The sequence below is a fragment of the Lampetra planeri genome, chromosome 3 (assembly GCF_965212315.1).
Source record: "Lampetra planeri chromosome 3, kcLamPlan1.2.h2, whole genome shotgun sequence".
Lineage (NCBI taxonomy): Eukaryota > Metazoa > Chordata > Hyperoartia > Petromyzontiformes > Petromyzontidae > Lampetra > Lampetra planeri.
Genome location: NC_136109.1, coordinates 17,301,538 through 17,325,589, shown reverse-complemented (window position 1 = coordinate 17,325,589; position 24,052 = coordinate 17,301,538). Strand labels below are relative to the sequence as shown.

Here is a 24,052-nt window from a genome sequence, read left to right as displayed (position 1 = left end):
GTTGGTTGAGGATGTTGACAGAAGGCCAAAGCTGCTAGGACGGTGAGCAGTTGAAGATGTGTCGAGAAAAATGATAGGGCAGAGGTAGCTGGCCCAGGGCTATCAACGGGGATGAATGCCACCCCATTTCTTGTGCGTACATCTTAGTGCCACATTGCATAGCATTATTATGGTCTTCTTGTGGGTACTCTGCAGTACAGTACTTTGCACATGTAATGAGTTCCTTAAGGGTACTCTCCTGAGCAGAGGCAGGTCATTAATACTTAACAGTGGTGTAAATGATGATTGGTTTTTAGAAGTTGTAAATAGTTTAACTGGCCGTTTGGAATCACAGTTGTACGTTCTGACATCGTGAGCTCCAGGCCTTTGCTTCTGTGGCAGGCAACTGGGCTGTGTGGTTTGAGATTTAAATTAATTGGACTGGCGGGCATCGTTGTTCGCACGCTGCACGGTCACTCTGGCGAGATGAGTTTGATTTTGGCCACGACTAACATCAGTGGCGAGTAATATCTGAAGCAGTCTTGGCTGCCCCCACCCCCCCCCTCCGTCACCAGCCCGCACTGACCGGCATGGCGAAGTAGTTTCAATCAACCTCCATGACCGACTCAGCTTGGGGAGGCATTCGTCCAGCAGTGGATGGACAGAGGATTGTACATCGACGCTTGTGCTTTACAGTGGTGCAGCTTGCTTGGTTCCCTTGAGCAGTTTCAGCCCGCAGGTGCTAAATAACCCGTGACTGTCTTTTGACAAACAATTCTGAAGACCTTGATAAGTGAGAAAAATGAGACTCAGGTGGCGGATTTCCCCCCCCCCCTCCACCGCTCCCCCCACTCAGACTCACACTTTGACCTTCACGCACACCATTGCATTCAATATTTGTGAATCGTGAGTAGTCGCCACTCCTTAAAAGGGGCGCACTTAAAGTGAGTGCTAAGCAGCGCATGGCTGAGGGTGCACATGGAGAGGGAGACCCAGACCTTCACGGAATGAGGAGGATTGCAGACTTAGTCGTAAATCAATGACTTTTATTGCGCACCCCTGGCTGGGATGACCGAGGCAAATGGAATGGCATTCTTAGGTTTTTTTTTATTCCCCAACTTGCCTTTATTTGCCCAGTATTTCTTCACAGATGGAATTCTGTGTCTGAATGCACCTTATTTACCACCGACATCTATGTTAAATTAAGCCGGTTAATTTTTTTGCTCCGTGGAGAAACGGCCACACTTTGTTTCGCCTTATTGGCAGTGCCGTTGACATTGCAGGGAAAAGCCTTATTTGTTTATTCGCCTTTATAGAGAACGCACAGTTATACACTGTGCGTTGCTTGAAGATAAAACTTGAGCCGTTGAATGTTGGCGCAGGGTATTACAAAGAATAGTGGTTACATAGCAAGTGAATGCAGCCCACAAGACCATGGGTGGAAAAAACCCGATTTTTCCAGCGGCAGGCATTGGGTTTTTTCATTACTACAATTAAACCCGATTTTGGCGAATTAAAACCTGGTTTAATGAATACGAAACTCTGATCCAAGGCTTAGGCTGCTTCCTCGTCGGTGCTGCTATCGTACTCGGGGCCGTCGGGCACGGGGTAGTCGTAGAATGCATCGGGCAGGTTGGTCTTGATGAACACGAGGAGCTTCTCCTCCACAATCGTGGGCGCCAGTGAGTTCCTTAGCTTGGAATGGATGAAGCCCATCGTTGAGAAGTGCGGTTCTACAATTAGAACCAATTAAACCGGATTTCTCCCAATCTCAGATGATCGGGTTTAATATAAAAAAGATTGTAAAAAACCCGACTGTGCCATCCTTGCACAAGACAGTTCTGTGAGTTTTTCACTTCATCACGAATGCAAATGCAGTAAAAAGCATCTCGAAAATGTAATATGTCTGGGCTCTTCAAAGTACGTTACAGTAGAAGAACAAAAAAAAAGGATTTGGTGTCACAAATGTTGCATTCAATTGATATTCCTGAAATAATTTCATGACAGGAACACGAGGCAGCATCATTTGAACAATATTTTCCAGGGAATTGTGAATCATTTCATGCCCAAACTTACGCATCAGTTTGTTCAACATTCGATGACAGTCTCTTCATTTATTTTTTAAAAGTAATTTTCATATTTGAGAACTTTATTGGGTTTTCTGTTGGCATGAATTCCCACATGGGCTATAGAGAAAGGACTGTTTAATGCCTGTTTTGTTCTAGCCATAATAGATTTTTACTGTTGTATTTATCCCATCTTCAGGGATTGTCTGGAAAAATACCATTCATAGCCGTTTTTTTAAAGCATAAGGACACATTGTAGTGACTGAAAGTACAATTTAAATGCTGTCAACATACATATATATGCCCCCCCCTTCAAAAATCCTTGGGCAAAAAAATCCAAGTCCAACTTTGTGGTTAAGTCAGCCTATCATGCCTCATGAAGCCATACAATGAGTACCGTACTATTATATGGGAAGTCAGCAGGGGCTGTCCTTTGTAGAGACTGGGCCCAGTCATAGGAATGTTGAAGTTTTTTTCATGGCAGGCTTAAAAACCATCACCAGTCTAAGTACCTGCACATTATTGAAGATGCCTCTTTTTATATCAAAATTAAGCCCATGGAACCAATTATCTCAGACATTCACAGAATGGTGGCTTTGTCTTTTCTGTGTGCCCATCCACACACAACCCGTTGTATGGCAGATGCCCTCTACTTTAGCTCAACTTGTGCAGAATGTGCGAATTTTTGCTGGATACTTCAAAACCAGCCTACTGTGTTGTGTGGGATCTCTTGCACGTGGATTGGATCTTAACATAAAAAAGCAATGTTTTTTTTCGCCAGTTGAAATCCCACTGAGATTCGTTAGATCTCATGCAAGGGATATCTGGGAAACATTTATTATGTAGGGGACGTTGTTAGTGTTATCTGTTTAGTTGCAGGCAGTTCTTACTTATTTATTGCACATTTCTGAGGAATCAAATTTTAATTAACATTTTATGAAGCTGGACTCACAGGAGCAATGGCAGTGTTATGGGTACAGGACAGAGAGATGAAATATAATGAAACAATTACTAAACAATCTGGGTATATCCATCTGAGCATATGTGAATGTGAAGGACACCACAAGGAATGTTTAAGGTAGAAAGAGGTAAACAACTTATAAGGTGAGCACACTGATTTCCAGGCCATCACCAGCTGTGTATAGACCGGACGCCACTAGAATTAATGTGCGACATCTGAATTTGATCGTTGAACCAGGCTTGGCAAGGCTTAGGCTGTTTTTTCTTGTCAGGAGGAATACATCTTAAAAGTTCTGTAATCACAATCTCTTTAATGATTACACGAGGATTTAATGTAACATAATCCCTTATACATGTTTTATTTTACGCCACTGCTCCCCAACCGTGACGGAGTTCAACGTGGTTTAATGTGCTGACCCATCAGTCATATTAGACACCAATTTCCACCGAGGTACGTTCGACGCGAGCGTGGTGGGCTTGCGCAGCGTTAACGCGGCCGACTCGCGCACGCAAGCGCAGTCGGTCGGTCAGATCGGACGTTGCTCTGCAGGCCCACATCATTAAACAATCAATGTGCCGTGTTCAATCGAGATCCCATTTGGCCACCGTGTGCGTATCCGGGGTGCTCGGTGGGCTCGATGAGACCCGCGGGAATACGGACGGCGCACACAAGTGCCACTCCGCCTGTCAGGCTCACGCTTCTTTTGAGCTTCTCGCTGCTGTAACGGGTGGCTCATTGAGAATCTGGCTTCTGATTTGGCTCCTACCCACCATGGGAAAAGTCAACAAGAGAAAACTGTTAGGATCAATGTTATGGTCGCCTCTTTGTGGAGGGGTATAGGTGATGCCGTGGTGAATTTGGTGGTTGCGGAAAACTGTCACAATGCTTGAATCGATTCATGCGGTGAGAGTAATTTAAGATTCATGAAAATGTAATGTGCATTACATACCCCTGTTCTAAGTTGAATAATGGAGGTAAAACTGTAAAATCTGGATGTAAAAAATAGGATGCAAAAAAAAATTAGATGGCAGAACATAGAATACATTTACTGTGTTTTTCTTATTTTCGGTTCAAGAATTCAGCAACTCAAAAATAATTACGTGTTACATTATCAATATAATTAATGAACTCGATTTCATCCGTTTGCCAATAAATTGCTATGCCAAGGCCTCCCCTGTTGCGTCAGTTATGGAGATTTTTGGCCATACTTCACCAAGCTGGTCTATGCAGGTGACTAAAGGGGGTGGGGGGGGGGTGCCCAGGAACAGACGTCAATTGTCACCGATGTTTGCCATGGCTGGGAATCTGCCATGGCTAATATAAGAGGAGTCACCCTGAAGCGTTCTAGACTTCATCCCATTATCCATGTTTATCTGTGTATTACCGTGTGGATAAATGGAGCAATTGACGTCGACGAACACTTGAAATAGGATCAGAGGATTTACACTGCGCTACTCTGTCGTGCCCGTTACAATCACTGGTTGGTACCGCGGTGGAGGATCTGAAATTGTCATGCTGGGAGCTCATGATGCACACCGTAGGAATTCGGAATGTCACGATTAAAATCAATTTTTATCGTGCGTATGAAATTTCATTTATACAATTTAGGTGAATCATCCGCTAATATACCTTTAGGCTAATGGCGGAAAAGCGAGAACAATAAATAAGGAATAAAATACAAATGAGATGTAAAAAAACAAGGCTGAAAATGTAATTGTGACACCGAATTATGACCATTAATACAATATTTGGTGGGCGATGGAGGGGTGTCGGGGAAGAAGGGTGGGGGATGAATTGTTACATGCCATTTAGGGACGTATCTACAAAAGAACACTGGGTTATTTTAGGGTTACGTCGTTCCTCTGAGCCTCCACGTCGCTGCCCACTGGTCACTTAGTTAATCCTAACAATTATCAATTCCGTGTCAAGGTCATGCAACGTGATGCAGACCTGTCATACTTAAACGTGGAAGTGGCGGAGATATTGGTGCAGAGAAGTCACTGCAGCCATGCAGTGGCTGGAGTTCCTCGTGACCAAATAGGTGACGATTATAGATGTTGTCTGAGCTCTGGGTACAGTGTGGAGGGTATTCTTAGATCGGTGGTGCACGCAGAAAGTATGCCGTGGAGCTGCGTTACTGTGTCGCGCACGAGCCAAAATAGAGGCGGCACATTGGTTGATGGGCCCATGTTGATAACTGAAGCTTAATGGGTGCTGTAGATGAATGAGTCGTGACTGGCCTGATTTGAGCACAGCTTGGCTTTGCTGCACCGAATGAGATACAAGTCGCTGTGCTGCTCGCTTGAGTATCCACAAAGTTACGAGATTCACTTTCGTTCTTGACTCGGGAAAATGCAGCGAATCCTCTCGATGGCAAACGCCTATGCACGAATATTTGTTTTCGTGGGGGACATTAATTGTGGAGTGATTGTGTGTGTTGTGTTATTCATTTAGTTTAACGGTCATGGGCGACGGCAGTTTTGTGTGCTGATGCAATGTATCTACCACATACGAATTTCCAAAGCAAATTATGAGTCAAATAATTTGCAACCTTTTGTCAACCATTTCTTAAATGAATGAAGGCTTCCCTACTCCATGTTAACCATGGTGGTTGTTGACCATACTGGTTAAGAGGTGCCCAAGAACGGCTCAGATATCGCTTACCACCCATGTTTATTGTGGCCGGGAATTAAACAAACCACTGCTCCACTACTCCCCGCACTTTGTTACCACAGCATTATTAATGTTGTATTTGTCTAACTCGTATCAAAAGTGCCCTGCTAAAAAATGAATGACAGCTTTCCTTAAAAAAAACCGCCAGAGAGCGCTTCATCCAGCCTAAATTTTCAACCAACGAAATTTTTTTTTACAAAATATGTTTTTCACAAGATTATTTTTCGTTCTATGACGTTGCTAGAGCTGCACGTCCCTTCCATTGTCATGTTATTCCTGTAACTGGCACACGAGATGGATTTCTCACAGTTGACATAAATCACAACATCTTTATCTCTGAAGGCCTAACGAGGTTTTCTGCGTAAATGCCCTCCCCTTTGGTTTCCAGCGCCTCGCCTTGGCACGTGCTCTCGCGTGAATGGTGACTCTGGTATTTGTCCCACCGTTCGGGGTCTGTCAAGAGGAGAGCCCCCTGTTTTTTGCTTGCTCCTTCTGCCTCACCGACTGCCCGATCTTTCATCGCTCTGCAGGCTCGTGCCGAGTGATTGAGCGCGCCACATTGCTGCGTGGCAGCTGTGAGGAACATGTGGGTTTGCGTACGCAGCGGACACAAGCGACGAGCTGCAATTACTAGGGAGTTAATCGGGCGGTGACAAAAGGGAGCACACGTCCATGTGCAGCGGTGCTGACGGAGGCTCGTTGGCCAAAACTAGCATGTTTCCTTTCGAGCTCACCACCTTGAAATACTGCTTGAGATGCTGATGGATGAACATTCATTTCGTGAGTTTGTTTTGCCAAAAAACTAGTTACAATTGTCTGTTAACTGCTTTTGCTTCAAAAGATTAATAAAATTGCCTCCCTGCTCCAAAAAGTGTGGGGGGGAGTGTTTCTCCCCCCCCCCATCACTGGCCCAAAGCCAGTCCTTGATTTGCACATTCCTATGGTGGGGCCCAGTTTGTTTGTAGGACACAACCATGGTTAACTTTGGAAATAGTATAGAAGTATAAATATGATGAACTCTGAAGAAAGCATTGGCGCCCCGTGACTGTGAGATTGGAACCTGCGCACTTCCGCTGTGTGATCTGAACCACAGTGCTACGCTACTGGATTGTATTGTTTACAGTGCACGATGGAGCACATGGAATGCACGATACATGACTGCAGCTTAATTCAGAAATCACGGTCATTGCGGTCAAATAAGCGTCGCGGTCAAATAAACATCACGGTCAAATAATCATGACCGGGTATTGTGGGGAGACTGGGGGGGGGGGGGGCATCATCCTCTCTTGAGAACAGTTGCTGTTGGGCTTCCTTAAAAGTGCTGCTCATTACCCCAATCCGAGGGATTAATGGGCCGAGTTGACCCTTCCCAAGATTTGAACCCACGATCTTTAAGATCATTATCCCTGCTTGCTCCACTCTGCTGTGTTCTGGCCGTGTGAGTCACCGCGCTAAAACAATGCGTAATTAATTAGAATGCATTGTAATGTACGGTCGCAGCTTTTAGGCTGTACACATCCATTGTGAACCTTTTATTGGACCTTGTTTTTAAAGTGGAACGTTTGTCAACCCTCCCTTTGGAATTCATGGAAACTTGTGGAATTGTCTGCATTTGCATAAACATTGCCATAAAAGTAAATTTCTTAAAAATGTGCTTCATGCAAACGGATAAACATTCATAACGACACTCTATAAAGTACTGTACAGCTCACTCAACACTGAAATACAACACACACTTTACCCTGTGAAGAGCCACATGGCATTATGTGATCTCCAACTATCAGCTGAGCCCATCTTTGTGCTTTCTGTCTCCTCTAAAGAGGGGTCATTACCCAATAAGGTAAACTGACTTCATATTTTCTGTTATCAGGCAGTGTTCATGGCAATTGTGGTGATTATTTAGATTTGCTTTGTCTATAAAGAGTTGCCAAGTGTCTCAGCCAGGTGGCTCAGTGGTGGGGCGAGTGGCTGCTCACAATCATGAGGTTGCGAGTGCAAATCCTGGCTGGGGGATGATTTGGCCCATCATCCCTGTTGGATAGATAAAACACATTCCTGCGGAGGGAGCTGGTAGGAACGTTGGGTTGCTCGGTCAATGGCCAGGGTCAACGGCGGTGTGGTGTATTCCGCAAATATGCCCGACTGAGTGCGGGCACAAGCCGGCGTGAGTAGGTTAAACTTTGAGTTTTATATGGGAACCATGGGGTGACCAGCCACCCCCCACCCAGTACCACCCTCCCCACCCCACCACCCAGCCCCTCCCCACCCAGCCCCTCCCCACCCTCCCCTACCCACCCAGCCCCTCCCTCCCCACCCAGCCTCTCCCTGCACGACGGACGGACGGACACAATAATCCCCTGTGGGCAGGTGTAACCAGGAGGTTCCTACCAGTATAAGTACCACTTAATAAGAATACGTTTTACCCTTTCTGGCAATAAAACAGGTGTTAAGATGTTCAAACACCAAATAGATAAAAATAAGTACCACTTTGTGGGGAGTTCAACAGTGGTTGTCCTATGGGTAGACCCCACTACCTCTGCCATATGAATGTGGAATTGCAACCACTGGCTGAGGGCTGTAAATAGGAGGTGAGCACCGCTTCAGTGCTTTTTTAAGCAGGAAATCAAGTTAAACTTTCATGTAAGAAGAGTGGTGTATATATGTTATGCTGCCTATTCAACTATGAGTTTTGCAACGGTGTCAAAGCAGAGAAAAGCATGATTTTCTGCCAGCTTGGCGCTCACAGTGCCAGCGAGCGCCACGGTGGCAAGATGTTAACTCTCCACCTTGGTATACAGGAGGTTGTTGGTTCGATCTCGTCTCTGACGCTTGTATATTTGAAGTTTGCATGTTCTCCCTGTGGTCGTGTGGATTTTTCTGGGCCCTCTGGTTTTTCCTTCCACATTTAGAAACGTGCGTTTAGAGCATTTGGCTGCTCTAAATTTCCACATGATATAAGCCACTTTATTGAGCTCTCATTTGTGATAGCCAGGTCACTTCTGAAATAAAAGAGCTATGTAGCTCAGTGGGCCTTACCTGGTAAAATAAAAACAGTTTAGTTAAGAGCGCGTCGCTGCTCTCGATGTGTGCCATGTGCCCATGACTGTTGTCGAGGCTGCGAGTGTTAAACGGCATTGGGGATACCCTCCCTGGGTGGTAGCGGGATGGACGTTGAGACGGCGGCGTGTGAATGAGGGCTGACTTGGCCTGTCTCCACAACTTTGGCTTTGGGAGCAAACCAGGGCAGGCCTTCCAAGTCTGGCTTCTGGCTCAAAGCATGTGTGAAATAGTTTTTCTTTTGTAACTCGGCACCAAATGTTAATTCGTGCAAGATGCATATTTGTGTGTGTGCGTGTGGCGTGGTGATGTATGGTGTGGTGGCTAGCGCACCATGCTACAATCTCGCGACCTGGGTTTGATTCTGAGCTATGCACGCGATGTGAATGCCACAAGGTATGTAGCTTGACTTACAAGATAAATAAGTGCTTGATGCGGTGTGTGAATATCAGCACTGGGGAGACAAATGCAGCCAGGCATGGTGCCAGCCACATCACCCCCTCATTTGCAGTTCCATCCGTACTAGGTGCTCACTGAAAGCACCTGCCTCCGTGGTCTATAATGCTTCTGTGGCAGATCATTGTCTTTGTGTGTTTGTAACGGATTACTAGGAAGGAGACAGTGTCTACAAGTGTGTGTTGAGGCCAAAATACACAGGTGTATTGCTGTAGATAGTGTTTGCAGTTTCACCTGTAAAACATGAACCCAAGGAAGCTGGAAGTCGTTGGGGGTCATATCCGAATTGTCTAGAAAGAAACACCTCAGACGGCCACGCGGAATGAGATCTCAAACAATAATTACAGCGGTTGTTTTCTGGAGTGCTGGTAGTCAAATTGTTCCCCCATCTCTATGTAAGCCAGAAGCCAGTGGTGGAAAATTTCACATTTCTATGAACGGGGTCAGTCACACTTTAGGAACACCCACTGTTTGTTAACTTCTCACCTCGTGTTCCCCCCCCCCTTCACTGACTCTATTGGGATGTATATGGGTGTGTGTGAGCACGTGAGCATGTGTGTGTATGTGTGAGAGAAGTAAAATCCTATATTTGGTTTGCTCTGTGTTCCACTAGGCCTTTTCCAGTGGTGGCAAGGTTCAGCTGTTTGCCTGCCAGCTCCTGGCCCCAATCACTGTCCATGGGCAGAGTGTTTGGTTATTGTTATCCTCAAACAAGGAGGCCCTTTCATTAAAAAAAATCTTCACTGGTTTCACACAGAGAAAGTGTGTTTAGACTGATTGAAGAATAAGTTGGAACTACTTAAAATAAGAAGATAACTAGGATAATAAAATTGGGCTAGAATTCCATTTTGTCCCAGCATTGAAGTTGGTGTCAGGTTAGCAATGGGGCTTTGACCAAAAATGATGGCACCCTTCAGAATGGAAATGCCTGCATTTATTTATTCCAGTTGGGTGTCGGCTGTGCAAAGAGCTCTCCACTCCCCCCAAAGGTTCACTACCCAGTAAGGATCAACGCCTACAAAAGTGTGGATCTCCACAGCAGCTTTCATATCGAATGTCTGTGCCTCTGCCATGGTAATGTGGCAGTTTTACTGCTAAGAGTGGGCAGAGTCTTTGTCTCTGTCCAAGTGCGTGCACACTATTTTAGGTGCCCTCCTAGTTTTATATTAAAGCAAGTCACAGGTTCACATTGAACTCATTCTCTCACAGATCCACATAAGGGTGGGTCTTGTTTTGCTGTGCACCCTTGTGCACACCACCCCCGACGATGTGACACAGCGCTAATGTTGGAGATGAGTGCCGCCGCATGCTTATTTTAGCGCAAGATAAGAAATGCTTCTGCCTAAATGGCTTCTTAAAATATTTCGGGTGTCAATTGTGAATTGAACGGAAATGAGTAACGATCGCATTCTGTTGGAACAGCCGATGTCACGTATTTTTACACGTACTCCTTTAACGATGACGCGTGGATGCTTTGCCCCCCCCCCCCCCCCCCTGGTCAGTGCAGGGTTAGAGGCATTAGGCCATGAGCGGCAGTGACTATTGCTGGCTTCCCATGGCTATGAGATGACTTGCCACGTCGTGCCGTTGCCGCCCCACGCTCACAGCTGCTAGGGCCCACGCGCTGCTTCCAGGCCATCTATGGAATGTTGAGGAGCCCTTGCAGACCAAAGGGTCACATTTGATGCTAGCCAGGGATAGTCTGACTCACCGAGCTGTGACATGTGCGTGCGTGTGTGTGTTTGTGTGCTCGCTAACAGCACTTGCCCCAGCAGTCTTGTCAGGTTAGACGGGAGTCTTTGTCTTTTGTGTTTGTGTGGAGAGCGATGGCGCTGTGGTTAGGATGCTATGCTACAAACCCGCCGACCCGAGGTCAATTCACAACCCAACAGTGACGATTATCTGAACCAGTCCTGGGCCACCCCTAGGTCGACTCAGCCTCAAATGAGTACCTGGTGCGGTGTGTAAACATCGCCACTGGGGAGACAAAGGCGGCCGGGCGTGGTTGCTGACCACCCACCCCCTCGTGTGCCGTGCCGGCCTTCATAGGTGCTCGCTAACAGCACTTTCCAGAAAACACTGTTCGGGCTATTGGGGGATCTTTGTCTCCGTGTATTTCTGGGGAGTGGTGGGGTGGTTGATGACACCCGAAGTAAGTGACCCAGATAACATCAGTGAAAGTGCTGTCTGATCCTAGCACGGTTGGCTACGTACGGTGCAAGAGAAGTTCAACATGGATTTCTACAACCTACCCTAGAGCTTCACATCCCTGTTGGAGGTCGTCTCAGCCAATCATCCTACTCCTGGAATAAAACAGACATGATTACCACTCTTTGACACATGCATAAATGTTAACAAAGAGGCTTCTTTCTGCCAAAGGTATATTACATTGTTCCATCTCTTTAGGACTGCCAAGGGAAAGGAACATGTGTTCTATTAAGGAGAGACACTTGGGTTTTTTTTCCGCTCCTACTTTTATTCCAATTGTGTTAACCGTATCATGTTACGAGACATATTACCCAATTGAATTCTTGCAGAGAATGGCCCACAGAAAGATAGATCGAAGAAAAACGGCTTCTGACCTCCTTTCAATGACCTCTTGCATTCACACGAGGTGGTACTGCACCTGCCGACATTCCCTACACAGCGCATTGTTTGTCGCACGGTGGTCAAATGAATAATTCTCAGAGCTGAAACTTTTCCCCACCGATTGAAAAAAAATACAACTTAAATTTAACGACATTCTACCGTGGTGAGACCATCATCTCACTTGCAAATCTGGTTCAATCACATTTGGCTGCCCAGATTTGAACCTCGGCTCTCAGCATTTGCAGCTCATTGCTCCGACCACAGAGCCACCCTGCCACCTGTATACGTTTGACTGTTTTATCGTGCCGAATCCCATGAGAGTAATTTGGAAGTTTACACATTTTCTTATCGAGTCTTGTGTAATGTGAATGATTTTGAAGGGGGCTGTCGGGGGCCAGCTGCTCGCGTGCAAATGCGCAACGTGGTGTGGAGAGCGGCCGGCTTGCAGCAGAAGCACGCTTCAGTGGCCACCGATACGGGAAGCTAAGTGGGAGGTGTTGTGCCCGCTGTTAGCATGTCCACGAGCTACGTGTCTTGCACGTGCTCAAGTGTGCCGATTACCCACGTCGGCCGACTCTCGGCGTCTCGGCCTGTTCGTGTCCGCATTGCCGGGCCCACTCGAGAGGTCACTTTTGAAGTGGTGCCAGGCGATACCAGACTAAGCCTGCCTATCACCAGGCCGACGATGCCCCGAGGCATTTGCCTTTCAGCTGTCACAGCGCAGAACAGAATCGCACGTTTGTTTCCGCAAACCCACCCAGTTCTGGTCACTCTTTTGTTGGACTCGTTTTCAAGTCCACAAGAGGTTTTTTGGTTAGATCGCTTAAATATATATATAATATAATGTTTTTTTCTATTTGTGCAATCTAAATGAATATGTATTTACGCGATCGAACCCAAAAACCTATATTATGGATAATATTGGTCGCGAAAGCCTACGTGTTAGACTCGTTTGCTAGTGTTTAACGGGTGAACTTTATCACACCCAATCATCGACGGATGCTTGCTGAGCGACGATCTAAGTAACACACTGAGATTTTAGCCATTAGACGGTATCACTGGGATCTTACCTGTAGTAATCTCATCAGCTTTAAGACTTGTCCAACAATCTGTATTACCACGTTATTTAGCCATTGTGTTTACCAGGTGACACGGTAAAGTACCATTGCTTGGCATGGACGAATATCTGTTAGAGGTCTTCAGTTGAACACACAAGTAGTGCCTGCTTTTTATTTTAAATATAGGAACCAATAGGACTGTATTACAAGGCACCAATGGGATTCAATCTTAATTTTAGAACTTTCGTGACTGCAGGAATTATTATTTGGTTCTTTCGGTTAAGTCACGTCTAAAGATAAAATAATAAATTAAATTAAATAATAGAATACGACGTTTCGATTGCAACACAAGCAATCATCATCAGGTATAATGAAATAGCGACATAAAATCTAACCAGAAAACTATAGACAGACATATTAGCAGACAGATATCACCAAGATACATAGCGAGAGCAACACAGGTAACAGAGAGGGGTGATCGTCTCTGTGGGGTGGCCTTAAATAGACAGAGGGGGGGCGGAGGCAGAGAGAGGGAGGGGGGTTAGAGAAAAAATTAGCATATCAATGAGTGGTCAACAGACGTGGTGCTGCAAGTACGATGACACGGCAAGCAAGCCTGAAAATCAGGAGAAGGACACACTAAAATTAAATAACCTAGTAAAATATCGAAATATAATGTAATACAACACAGAGGGTCGGTCAACACACAATTAACGCATAGCCTGGTTGATTACGTATTTCAAAGATTGCTAAGTTAGAATTTAAGTGTGAACATTCTAAAGAGGACACAGGCAGAGAAAACGGGGAAGTTTTAAGCTTATCTTTTTTCTCTCTCTCTGGCGACTTGTTTTCTCTGCCTGTGTCCTCTTTAGAATGTTCACACTTAAATTCTAACTTAGCAATCTTTGAAATACGTAATCAACCAGGCTATGCGTTAATTGTGTGTTGACCGACCCTCTGTGTTGTATTACATTACATTTCGATATTTTACTAGGTTATTTAATTTTAGTGTGTCCTTCTCCTGATTTTCAGGCTTGCTTGCCGTGTCATCGTACTTGCAGCACCACGTCTGTTGACCACTCATTGATATGCTAATTTTTTCTCTAACCCCCCTCCCTCTCTCTGCCTCTGCCCCCCCCTCTGTCTATTTAAGGCCACCACACAGAGACGATCACCCCTCTCTGTTACCTGTGTTGCTCTCGCTATGTATCTTGGTGATATCTGTCTGCTAATATGTCTGTCTATAGTTTTCTGGTTAGATTTTATGTCGCTATTTCATTATACCTGATGATGATTGCTTGTGTTGCAATCGAAACGTCGTATTCTATTATTTAATTTAATTTATTATTTTATCTTTAGACGTGACTTAACCGAAAGAACCAAATAATAATAAAAATAACCAATGGGATTCTTTGGGTTAACGGCTGAGGCTCCAAGAATTAGACTGATATCCCTAATTTTGTTTGCCCTTCAATTATTAACACCCAGGGATCACAGAAACCATCCAAGGCACTATTATGAAATTCTTAGGATACAATGTCAATGCCTGAGGCATGGAGAAAAAGTTTAAGTCGCAGCATAGCCACGCATAAGCAAGATATTGAATAGATAATCCCACGCACAATGTATAAAATATTCATTAAAAATGCATTGAGGGATGAAGTCGCGATGGGCTTCCATTTCGAACGGTGCCACAGGCGGGCATAAGGAATCGTACGGGGTTACTGACCTCTCCCCCCCCCCCTGGGTCTGCCCTGTAACGCTACACATTTAGCAGCGAGGTTGAGGTATTGATGATCGAAAAGTATATTTTTTTACGCATGTGAAATATATATATTTAAAATTGTCACATAATTGCTTCATTATAAGCTGTGGATTTTTAAAAATTTAATATACTTTTCGGTGTGCCCCATCGCGGTATATATCCAACATCAGCCTAGTTATATTTTACGCATGTGCGCATGTATGTGTGCGTGCGTAAATATTGCTAGTATAGCAGCGCGCTGCGCTCCAAACCTGGTGAACTGAGTTCAATTCCCGTTCACCACCAAACACCAGTGATAATTATACTAACCGGTCCTGGGCCTCCTTCTCTCGGTCGACTCAGCCTCAAACAAATACCTGGTGCGATCACTCGGGAGACAAAGGCGGCCAGACATGGTGGTGACCACCAACTCCCGCATACGCCGTGTCGACCTTCATAGGTGATCACGAACAGCACTTGCTCCTCCAGTCTGTTAAGGCTATACGGGGGACCTTTGTCTTTGTGTGTACGTGTCCCAATAGGGCTTCTTAACTCCAAGGTCGTCTATTTTAAATTCGGCACCAAATGACATTAACAACCTTTAGTTGCACTTCCAAGAAAATTACATCACCAGCACAGGGTAGTGCTTATTTATTTAATAACTAGACCTTTACATTTCCGCAACTAAAGCACTTTACAAAAAAAATGGAGATACAACCGGACGGTTAGGTAAAAACTCACAATTGTTTTTTTAACTGCGATGGGGAGCTCACACAGTGTGGACACATTGGTAACAATCAAAGGTAGGCGATTACTTTACGAGTCATCTCTATGGGATCATCTCCATGGGATGGGTGCCAATTCATGGGAAGTCAAAAGTTATTGTTTTTGTGCAGTGGCTAGTCTCTGCCGTAGGAATGTGGAGTTTCCAGATTTTACATCGGGCTGCTCGCGGTTGTGAGTACAAGGCCACCACGCCCTTTGAAGGAGTACAAGTATTGGCTTTTTGAAATGTATATTTAACAATTCCAAAATCCCTCCCCCAAAAATATCTTTGTGCAAAGCCCCATCATGAATCGTCCAAGACAAACTTTGATAAGCTTCCAGTTCTCATGATTCATTGGAAATGCTGAGACCCGATGCATCCAAACTACGGAAACCTATTGGGAATTACAGTAACAAGAGTAACAGGAAAAACACCCCGAGCTAGTGAGTGTGGCCATCCTGTCGTAGATATATATGTCCCGTGGAAAAGTATCATGCGGCTATGAATATTGTTGTCATGTCATTCGCATTTTTGTCCACCCTCGTGTCTGAGAGAGTTGCTCATTTTTCATTATCATTCTGCGCAGGTCCCTCATACGGAAACTCTTTATTTGCTAGCGCTGCATGTGCTATGAAACTGCCCTTTGTCCCGGGCTTGGAATTGGCCACTCGCCATCCATCGCCTTACCGTGTGAAGCTGCAAATAGACCCACTGCTGCACTATTTTGAGTTGTGGCTCTAGTGTAGGAGGGTGCTGAGGGGGGCGGGGGGTGCATGGCAGCCTCTTCATAGATGCCACAATGAATGTTAAAATTACATCCCCGTCTGCGGTTGTCATAACGCAGATGTTTAAGAAATTTTAAACTCCGATCCATCAGAGGCTTTTTTTTGGGGGGGGGGGGGGGGTAAATCATTGTTGTCTTTGCTGTTGCCATATTTTAAATATCGTGTTCCTGTCTAAAGTACACGTTTCTTGTTCGTAATGGGCAGCGAAGTGCCACTTTGGTCACGTACGTCGCTAATTCGGAGCGCTTCCAAACTACAAGTGATGCCTGAAGCCAAAATGTCTGCTTGCTTCAACAAGCAATGTGCTAGCATTCATCTCCTGTGGTGGGCCTGAGCCTGTGATGGAGATTCGTCTTTCCATGACAGGTGTCAGTCTATCCCAAGGATGGCAGTTGTTAATGTGGTGCTTATTTTAATGACCCTTTAGGCATAATAGGGTGACTCAACCAGTGACCAGGTTTTTAACATGTAACCTCCCTTAGGTGAGTTGAATGCTATAGCCAACATGTGCCACTCGGCTCCTTCAAAACTAAAGTCAAAGTCGTCACATGATCTCTCTTGTGAGAGGTGTTGCTCCCTTTTTAGAGGTAATTTGCAGTGGGCTAGTTTAATGGATTTATTCTGCTCATCATGAAAAAACGCTAATAGAGAATACAACCTATTTACACTTAAGAATTTGACAATCAACCACAGTCGTATTTATAGCAACAATGATGCCCAATTGATGGGCAGGCTTCTACAGCTCACGCCACTGCCAAGCCATCACCTGTTGTTCTCTCCAGGCGTGGCGGAGCGCTGAGCACTAAACCACTTGCAGAGCGGATGCCAAAGCATTTTTTGATTATTTAAAATAATGCGTTGAGTTACTTGCACCAGTGGCAATATTCGTGGTGATACTGCATTTGCAGTGATGTACAAACACAGGCAAAAAAAACTTCACATGTTCGTCAATAGCGCTGCCTCAAAAGGAAATATGTTAGCAGGTGACGTTATGGGCAATGGGCCGTCTTCATGGTACATTGTTTTCCAGCATTCTGCAACACTACCAAGCTGTTATACAGGAATACATCAAAATACCAGATTGGTTAATTTACAATGTCGGATACAACTATGCTTTGGTCTACCAAAGGCCACATGCTTGAACATTCGATATTTTGCCCGTGACATTTTTGTGCATAATAGAGGTTTTTTTGGGTTAGATCGCTAAAATATATAAATGTGTCATTAACACCTACCACCACCCGACACAGCCAACTAGTAAGGGTTGTCACGTAAACAGAACGTGCCAATTCGTCACTAGTACAGCACACCGGTGTGTTGGAGAGCCAAGCCACAACATTTACAATCTGAGTACGACGTTTGGCCAGTAATTACAACTAGCTTCATCAGGCAACAGCCAGATTTGTGAAGAAGTCCCCCTGTTTCGTTCATTATACATTTACACGATCCAACCCAAAAATCCTCTTAAGGATGATATTGGTCGTGAAAACCTACGTGTTAAACATTTTTGTGACTGCTTCAGAGACCAAAAAAAACCACATTGCTTCTTTCTGAGGAGATGTTGAAAAATGAAATCCGTCTGTCACAGTTGGTTATGAACAATCAGATACGCTGTTCTGTGGGTTAGCATTTGTTGCAACATTAATGAACTGTCAACGCTGTCAAATATTTATATCAGAATGTCGTCTTTTTTTAATCAGTTCCTTACAAGATACGCTCTTCTCAGCCATGTAATACTTTATTTAAGGGGGGATTTTTTTACATACATAAAATGTATTCGCGCTGTTCTGTACATGCGTAATAGTTTAAAAATGCTTCCTTTGATTAAATCGGCTCATTAAGAAGTTCTATGTATAAGTTTTAAGAATCGGCTCACAGGGTAATGAAAATATGGACCCTATGCTGCTGCTGCGAGGATTGGTTTGAGGGCATTTCAAGTACAACATTGGTCTCTTGGAAAAAATCGGAGCCTCGGTGGCGTTTTAATGAAATGAGGACACGGGAAGATGTAAGCGGTGCTCGTTCTTACAAGGCACAGGAGGTCTGCTGGCTGAACGCCTTCAAAGACGCCGTATGGCTTTGAAGGAAGCTACCGGCCATGATGCATCACCGCTGCTGGCAAGGAGGGCCCCTCCTCGCCCTTGTGGATGCACGAGTTAGCTTGACACAGATATGGAATTAAAGTGCCCTCTCAACGGAACCATGCCCACTAGCAATTGTTGAAGGCAGCCCCTTGTTTCAATGCGTGGTAGATTTTTTTTAATTGCCTGCTCATAGTAAAAAATAAAATTTTTAATTATTTAGGCACCTGTGGAGTGATGGAGCTGTAGGGACTCATGGTACACCGTTCTTAAATATAGTCTGCCAGCTGCAAATTAATTTAAAGCTTTAAATTAGCGAGCTTAGTCGCCTGCCACTGAAGGGAAGACCTGGAGCTCAGTACAGAGATCATGCAGAGTGCCTCCATGAAAATGATTTACAACTGAAACTCATCGTCAAACCTCTGCAGCAAAGTAACGTTCCTTGGTAGGCATGTACTCAACTCAAAAAGGGACTCATTAGAGGTGCAAATGTAGCTTCCACGAGTGTAACAGACAGCCATCTCGTGCAAGAGTTAAAACAAGCTCGACCAAGTTTCCTCGCCGTACTCGCCTCCGTTCGCAGTCATTGAGTCGGCAGTGGAAATTCCACATTCCCCGGTGGGTGCTAGTCTGTCCAAAGTGCGACCACTGTTAACAGCCTTCGTTTTCCCAAGGAATATTCCCCATGCTGCGAGGTGGTTACAGCATAGAGTCGCGTTGTTGTACCTTTGGCGGTGGATAAGAGAAAGCCCTCCTTCATGGGTTCCACCCAATAATAGTAATAGGAATGACAGCCACACTCCTGGGATTACATGATGGTGCTGAGAGGAGTGATTCGGGGTATGTGTAGCAAGCGACGTGGATTGAAGCTGCAGGGAGCTGGAGGTGATGGCACGTGACACAACAAGCTGGTTTTCCATCATCACGTCTCGTGAAACGGCCAATAAGGATGGTTGTGATAAACACCGCTATTACAATGCCCGATATTTAAAGATGTCGTCATCTGAATGGGCAACGCTGGTGAGAGTGCTCCACTCACAATCCGAATAGTTGTGAGGACAAAGCCTGGCTAGGGGTCAATTCAGCCCCATTCATAACCTTGCGAATGATAATCAAGTACCACTTGTTGCGGTTGTCCAAAGGAAAGACCGGTTCTTGCCATGGGAATGTGGCATTTCCATGACTATCTGTCTTAGGACCACCAGCGGAGATGAGCACCGGTTGGCACTTGTGTGATGAGGGAAACACTTTGACTTTACGTGAATTTGACAACATATTACAACAAACTGTACTCATTGTTAGATGGTATCGGTCAAACTTTACAACATGAAAGTCCAGAATAAACACCGCATTCAAGACCCAAACATTTCCCCCTCCTGGATTTTACATTGCTTGAAGACAACGATGGAACCATCAACCTCTTCAGAGCACCAGCGGGCTAATGCGCACGTCAGAGGTCGCAACCGGGTACCCGATACCCGTACCCTACCCGATACCCGGCTACCCGTACCCGGTCGGGTACGGGTAGCCGTTTACGACCCTGGTGCGGCTGGGTACGGGTAAGGAATCAAAACCCGTGTGCAACCCCTGGCGCACGTCTCCTTCATGAATGTAACATGAAAGACAAGCCACAGAGTGCGACTGTGGGCATGAAAACAAAATTACGGTTCATATAGTAAACCACCATAGTATGCGCTGCTTGAATGAAGGAGGTATAGCAAAACAACACGAGCTCTCTGTTGAAGCCCTCTCATGGTTAACAGGCGTCTAACATTGGCACCTAGCTCCTGAATATATTGCTGCACGCAAGAATGGAATAGTCAGGGCTGTATTAATGTTCTCACTGAAGGGAGGAGGATGCTTTGCCTCATGTGTGCCTCACCGAGATGCATAAGCGCCTTAGGGCAGGGTAATCCTTTGCTCGAGGTGAGGGCACTTTTCCTACCACTTTGCATGTTGATGGCGGCGTTTGAGTGACGTAAGGAAGCGTACGTACACCTGCCAGTATTGAGCTTGCTGGAAGTAGCAGGTTATGTAATGAGGAAGCACGTTTGGCTCAAAACGTGAGATGTAAAATGTCGTTATTGTAACCCTGCATGTACATGTCGACATGTACAGCCTGTTTTCTGTCAATCCACGGATGTTTGAGGGCCTCCCCACACATTGCAGGCTATGTGGGACATTTTACCGTACTTCACCACGCTGGTCAATGTGAAGGGAGTGCAGAACAACAGTCGGGTTTTCTGCACTGCCCTCTATTTTCTACTCGTACTACACTGGTCTTGTGCACATGGTGGTCGCCCATCCAAGCACCATCCCAGCTCAGCCCTGCTTAGCTTTTAAGATTGGACCAAAACGGTCGAGTTTTTTCCCCAATATTTTACATTCCAATTATGCCGTTCATGTGTACGTATTATGTTGAACTTCTTTCGCACCGTACGTAGTCAACCGTGCTAAATCGGAGGTTCAGGGGAAGGACAACAAACTAAACACAAGCACTTTCAAAGAATATATTTAAACAATCTAGATTTAAAAGTGCATAGCTCCAGTCGCCTCCTAATATCAGAAGGAAGAGCATTCCACATGACCACAGAAGCGCATCTGAGAGCGCACGATACGGTGACCGTCTTTTGTTCGATGGCCAGCAGCCAAAAACCGCTGCGAGGATGAGCGGAGTGCATGTGATGGTTTATGCTCCTTCACAAGAGGAGCATACGGGAGGAGCACGCGATGTCAGGACACCGTCAAATTAGCATTTGGAACTCTTGCAATGACCACCACCTTGTGTTGGAGAATAGCGTCCAGAAGATGATATCTTCTACAGGCCCCACCAGGTGCAATAGGCCCCTTTCGGGGATGCATCTTTATGCTTTTCAAAGAGTCCTTTGACAATCAAGATACATTTTATTGTAGTAATAATAAGAAGAATGCAATTTCTAACGCACACGGTATCTTACGGACATGAATGACTGTGACTGAGGTGCGGAGCAAAGCTCAGAGTCGCTCGGATGCGAGGCAAGAGAGGTGGGGCCTTGAATGTGCCCTTAAAAGTCGGTGTTGATTGAATGCCGCCAATGTGCGGCGAGATGGCGTTCCAGATGGTGGGGGGCTGGCGGGGGGCTGGCATGGAGAAACGACGCCTGGCAGTGATGGTCCTGGTCCTTGGTTTAGAGAGGAGGAGGTTGTGAGTTGCGAGTCGCGCTGCTGCGGGAGAGTTCCACCGTGAGCTGTCATGCTGGGTGACGGCAGCGAAGACGGATGCGGTGGATGACGGAGTGTAGAGGCGCGGTGGCAGGCGATCTTACAGCTGACCCTGCTGCCAATGACGGAAGCCAGTGATCAGAGGTAGAGAATGCCTCATTACCAAATTGGCCACAGTGGGGTTTTTTTGCAGTCAGTTAGTGGTTGGGCCGAGACCAAGAAATATACGTCAACACTTGAGAAGCCAGTTTCATCGTGGGTGGCTGACACTCGGATTTGAACCCAAGAACTTGTCCAGTACTCCATCATGCTATTATCCATCCAGCTACTTCAAGCATAATCCTTATTGATGGCTTCATAGATCATGTCTATTAGATGGGATATTACGCTTGCAGTGTATACGAATGAATTGTTTATAGACACACTGGTTAGCACGCTGAACTATGACCCCAGAAAGCTGATTGTGAATCCCAGCCACTGCTAATGTCAGTAGTGAGTGATATCCGAACCTCTTTTAATTAATTTAATTAGCGACAACGACTGTGTAGTAATAAACATGGGATGCTGCCGTGGTGCGATGGTGAGCACGTGGGTTTTGCAAACCAGAAGTTATCAGTTGAATCTCGCGAGAGTTTAAACAATGGGAACGTTTCTTAAATCCCCCTCCTCTGTATACCCAGCAGCACAAATGGGAACACCACAATGATTGAATCTGTGAGTTTCTTGTGGTTGGGTAAAGTGTGGTTACTCCCACCTCTTCCAAGATGCCTGGCCAGCATGGAAGAGTAGGCCAAAATATAATATATGTATGTATGTTAAGCTTCTTTCGCAACGTATGTAGCCAACCACGCTAATTGAAGGTGCGGGGGAAGGACACAACTGTAGGTGATTTCTAGAGCTCCCTCTAGTAGAGGCTATTTTACCACAAGTGGCTTGAACAGGGCGTATACCTTTACCTATTATAGATATGGCAATATGTGTCCATGCAATGTACAATTTATACTAATCTGACTAGAGATAAATTCGAACCTCCGATTGGCACGGTTGGCTACAAACGGTGTGAAAGAAATTCAACATTACGTGCATACTAAAAGGAAGTGGCACCTGTTTACGAGGAGCTTGCCTGTTGACATGGCATGTGGTTGTAGCAATCGCCTGTGGTTGGGGGGGTTTGACTCTCAATCGGATGGTTGTGGTTTAATTCCCAGTCACTGTCTGGTTCAGCACATAAACTGTCTGCAGCACGCAGTCAATGTGTATACGTATGTTGAACTTCTTTCGAACCGTACAATGCCAACCGTGCTCATCACAGGTCCGATAAAATTACTTCTACTTTTCTGGATGTCAGCAGTGGTTATCACATTGGGAGGCTTTCCCCTGCATTAGCAATGTGGAATTTCCACCACTGGTTCAGGACATGCGATGAGCGCTGCACCATTGGCTCATCCATTCCGCAAAGCGATTTCACCTCTCTTTTGACCGGTATGTTCTAAATCTATGGTGATGTTCGATTTGCAGGTTCCATTGTATAAGACGGAGTTGCTTTTAATCAGATCACGGTTCGCAGTACAATTGCACTAAACTGGAGCCTGCCCTGTCAATCCTGCAGTCAGGATGTGTGTGTGTGTGCCGTTCAAGGAAGCGAGTGCAAAGGGAGAGTAAAAACACACAAGCTCCACCACTTGCTAAAGTGTGGGGCATTTTGTATTTGGCAGGAAGCGGATGTTGTGAGCTGTGACCTTATGAGCTCGTGGCCTTGAAGACAACCTCAGCACAGGAGGAATCGTACAGGTGAGCCATTTACAAGAACTCCTAGGAGGTCATTTCTTTAAAACTGATTTTTATATTTAGTTTGTTGTCCTTCAGCCGCACCTCCGATTAGCACGGTTGGATATGTATGGTGCGAAAGGAGGTCAACATACATACATTCGCAGTGAGCATTCTCACTACGACATAGTGCTCAGGCAAAAGTTTGCGTGCCATCTTGCGTCTTTCAACATTTCCGTGGTATATATGTTTAAGACAAAGATCTCCCGGATTCATAGCGCAGCGCTTTAACCACGTCACTATACAACTAGTGGTCCTATGGATCGATTGGATCCAGTCGTAGGAATTTAGAATTCCACATCGGCTCTGTCCCACCAAAACAGATGAGTATCATCACATACTCGTATGATCATTGCGACACTTTGTTTTTTTTCACTTACAGCAAGTGAATGGCTTCATGAGATGAATAATATGTTGGCCACATTGCAATGCAAGCCTTATCGATGTAATATCGATATTTTGTCTCGTACAGATCTGCTCCGGTGCTGCTGCGGTGCAAAATGTTGATTCACAATTTGGAAATTTCCAGTCAGGGGAGTCGACTCGACCCATATTTCCTCTAAGTTGTTACAATGAGTAACGCCCTGTAGAATTTTACAGCGGTGGCTGTCCTCTCGACGGACTGTGCCTCCGTCATGGCAATGTAGAATTTCCACCGGCGCTTCAAGGCGCCTTTTGTGGAGATTTCAGCTCGGTTCATTTATTAGGTAAAGCCCTGTGAGCCATGCGGCTCTTGAATCGAGATGAGTGCCACTCCGACATTGTTTGGGCAGGGAGACGCTGACTTATTTAAAAAAGTGAACTAAACT

At 45.4% G+C, this 24,052-nt stretch overlaps 1 protein-coding gene across 3 annotated transcripts in view; it reads left to right on the top strand.

Annotated features, from left to right (window-relative positions):
• The window catches only part of LOC144739097 (talin-2-like), a 244,620-nt gene that overhangs the window by 52,329 nt on the left and 168,239 nt on the right, over window positions 1-24,052 (top strand). For 2 of the 3 annotated variants that reach the window (XM_078622086.1, XM_078622097.1), the window contains exon 2: window positions 23,132-23,207. The exons of the other annotated variant lie outside the window; for it this stretch is intronic. The gene's annotated coding sequence lies outside the window, so the exon portion shown is untranslated. The remainder of the gene's footprint in view (window positions 1-23,131; window positions 23,208-24,052) is intronic. 3 annotated transcript variants of the gene reach the window in all.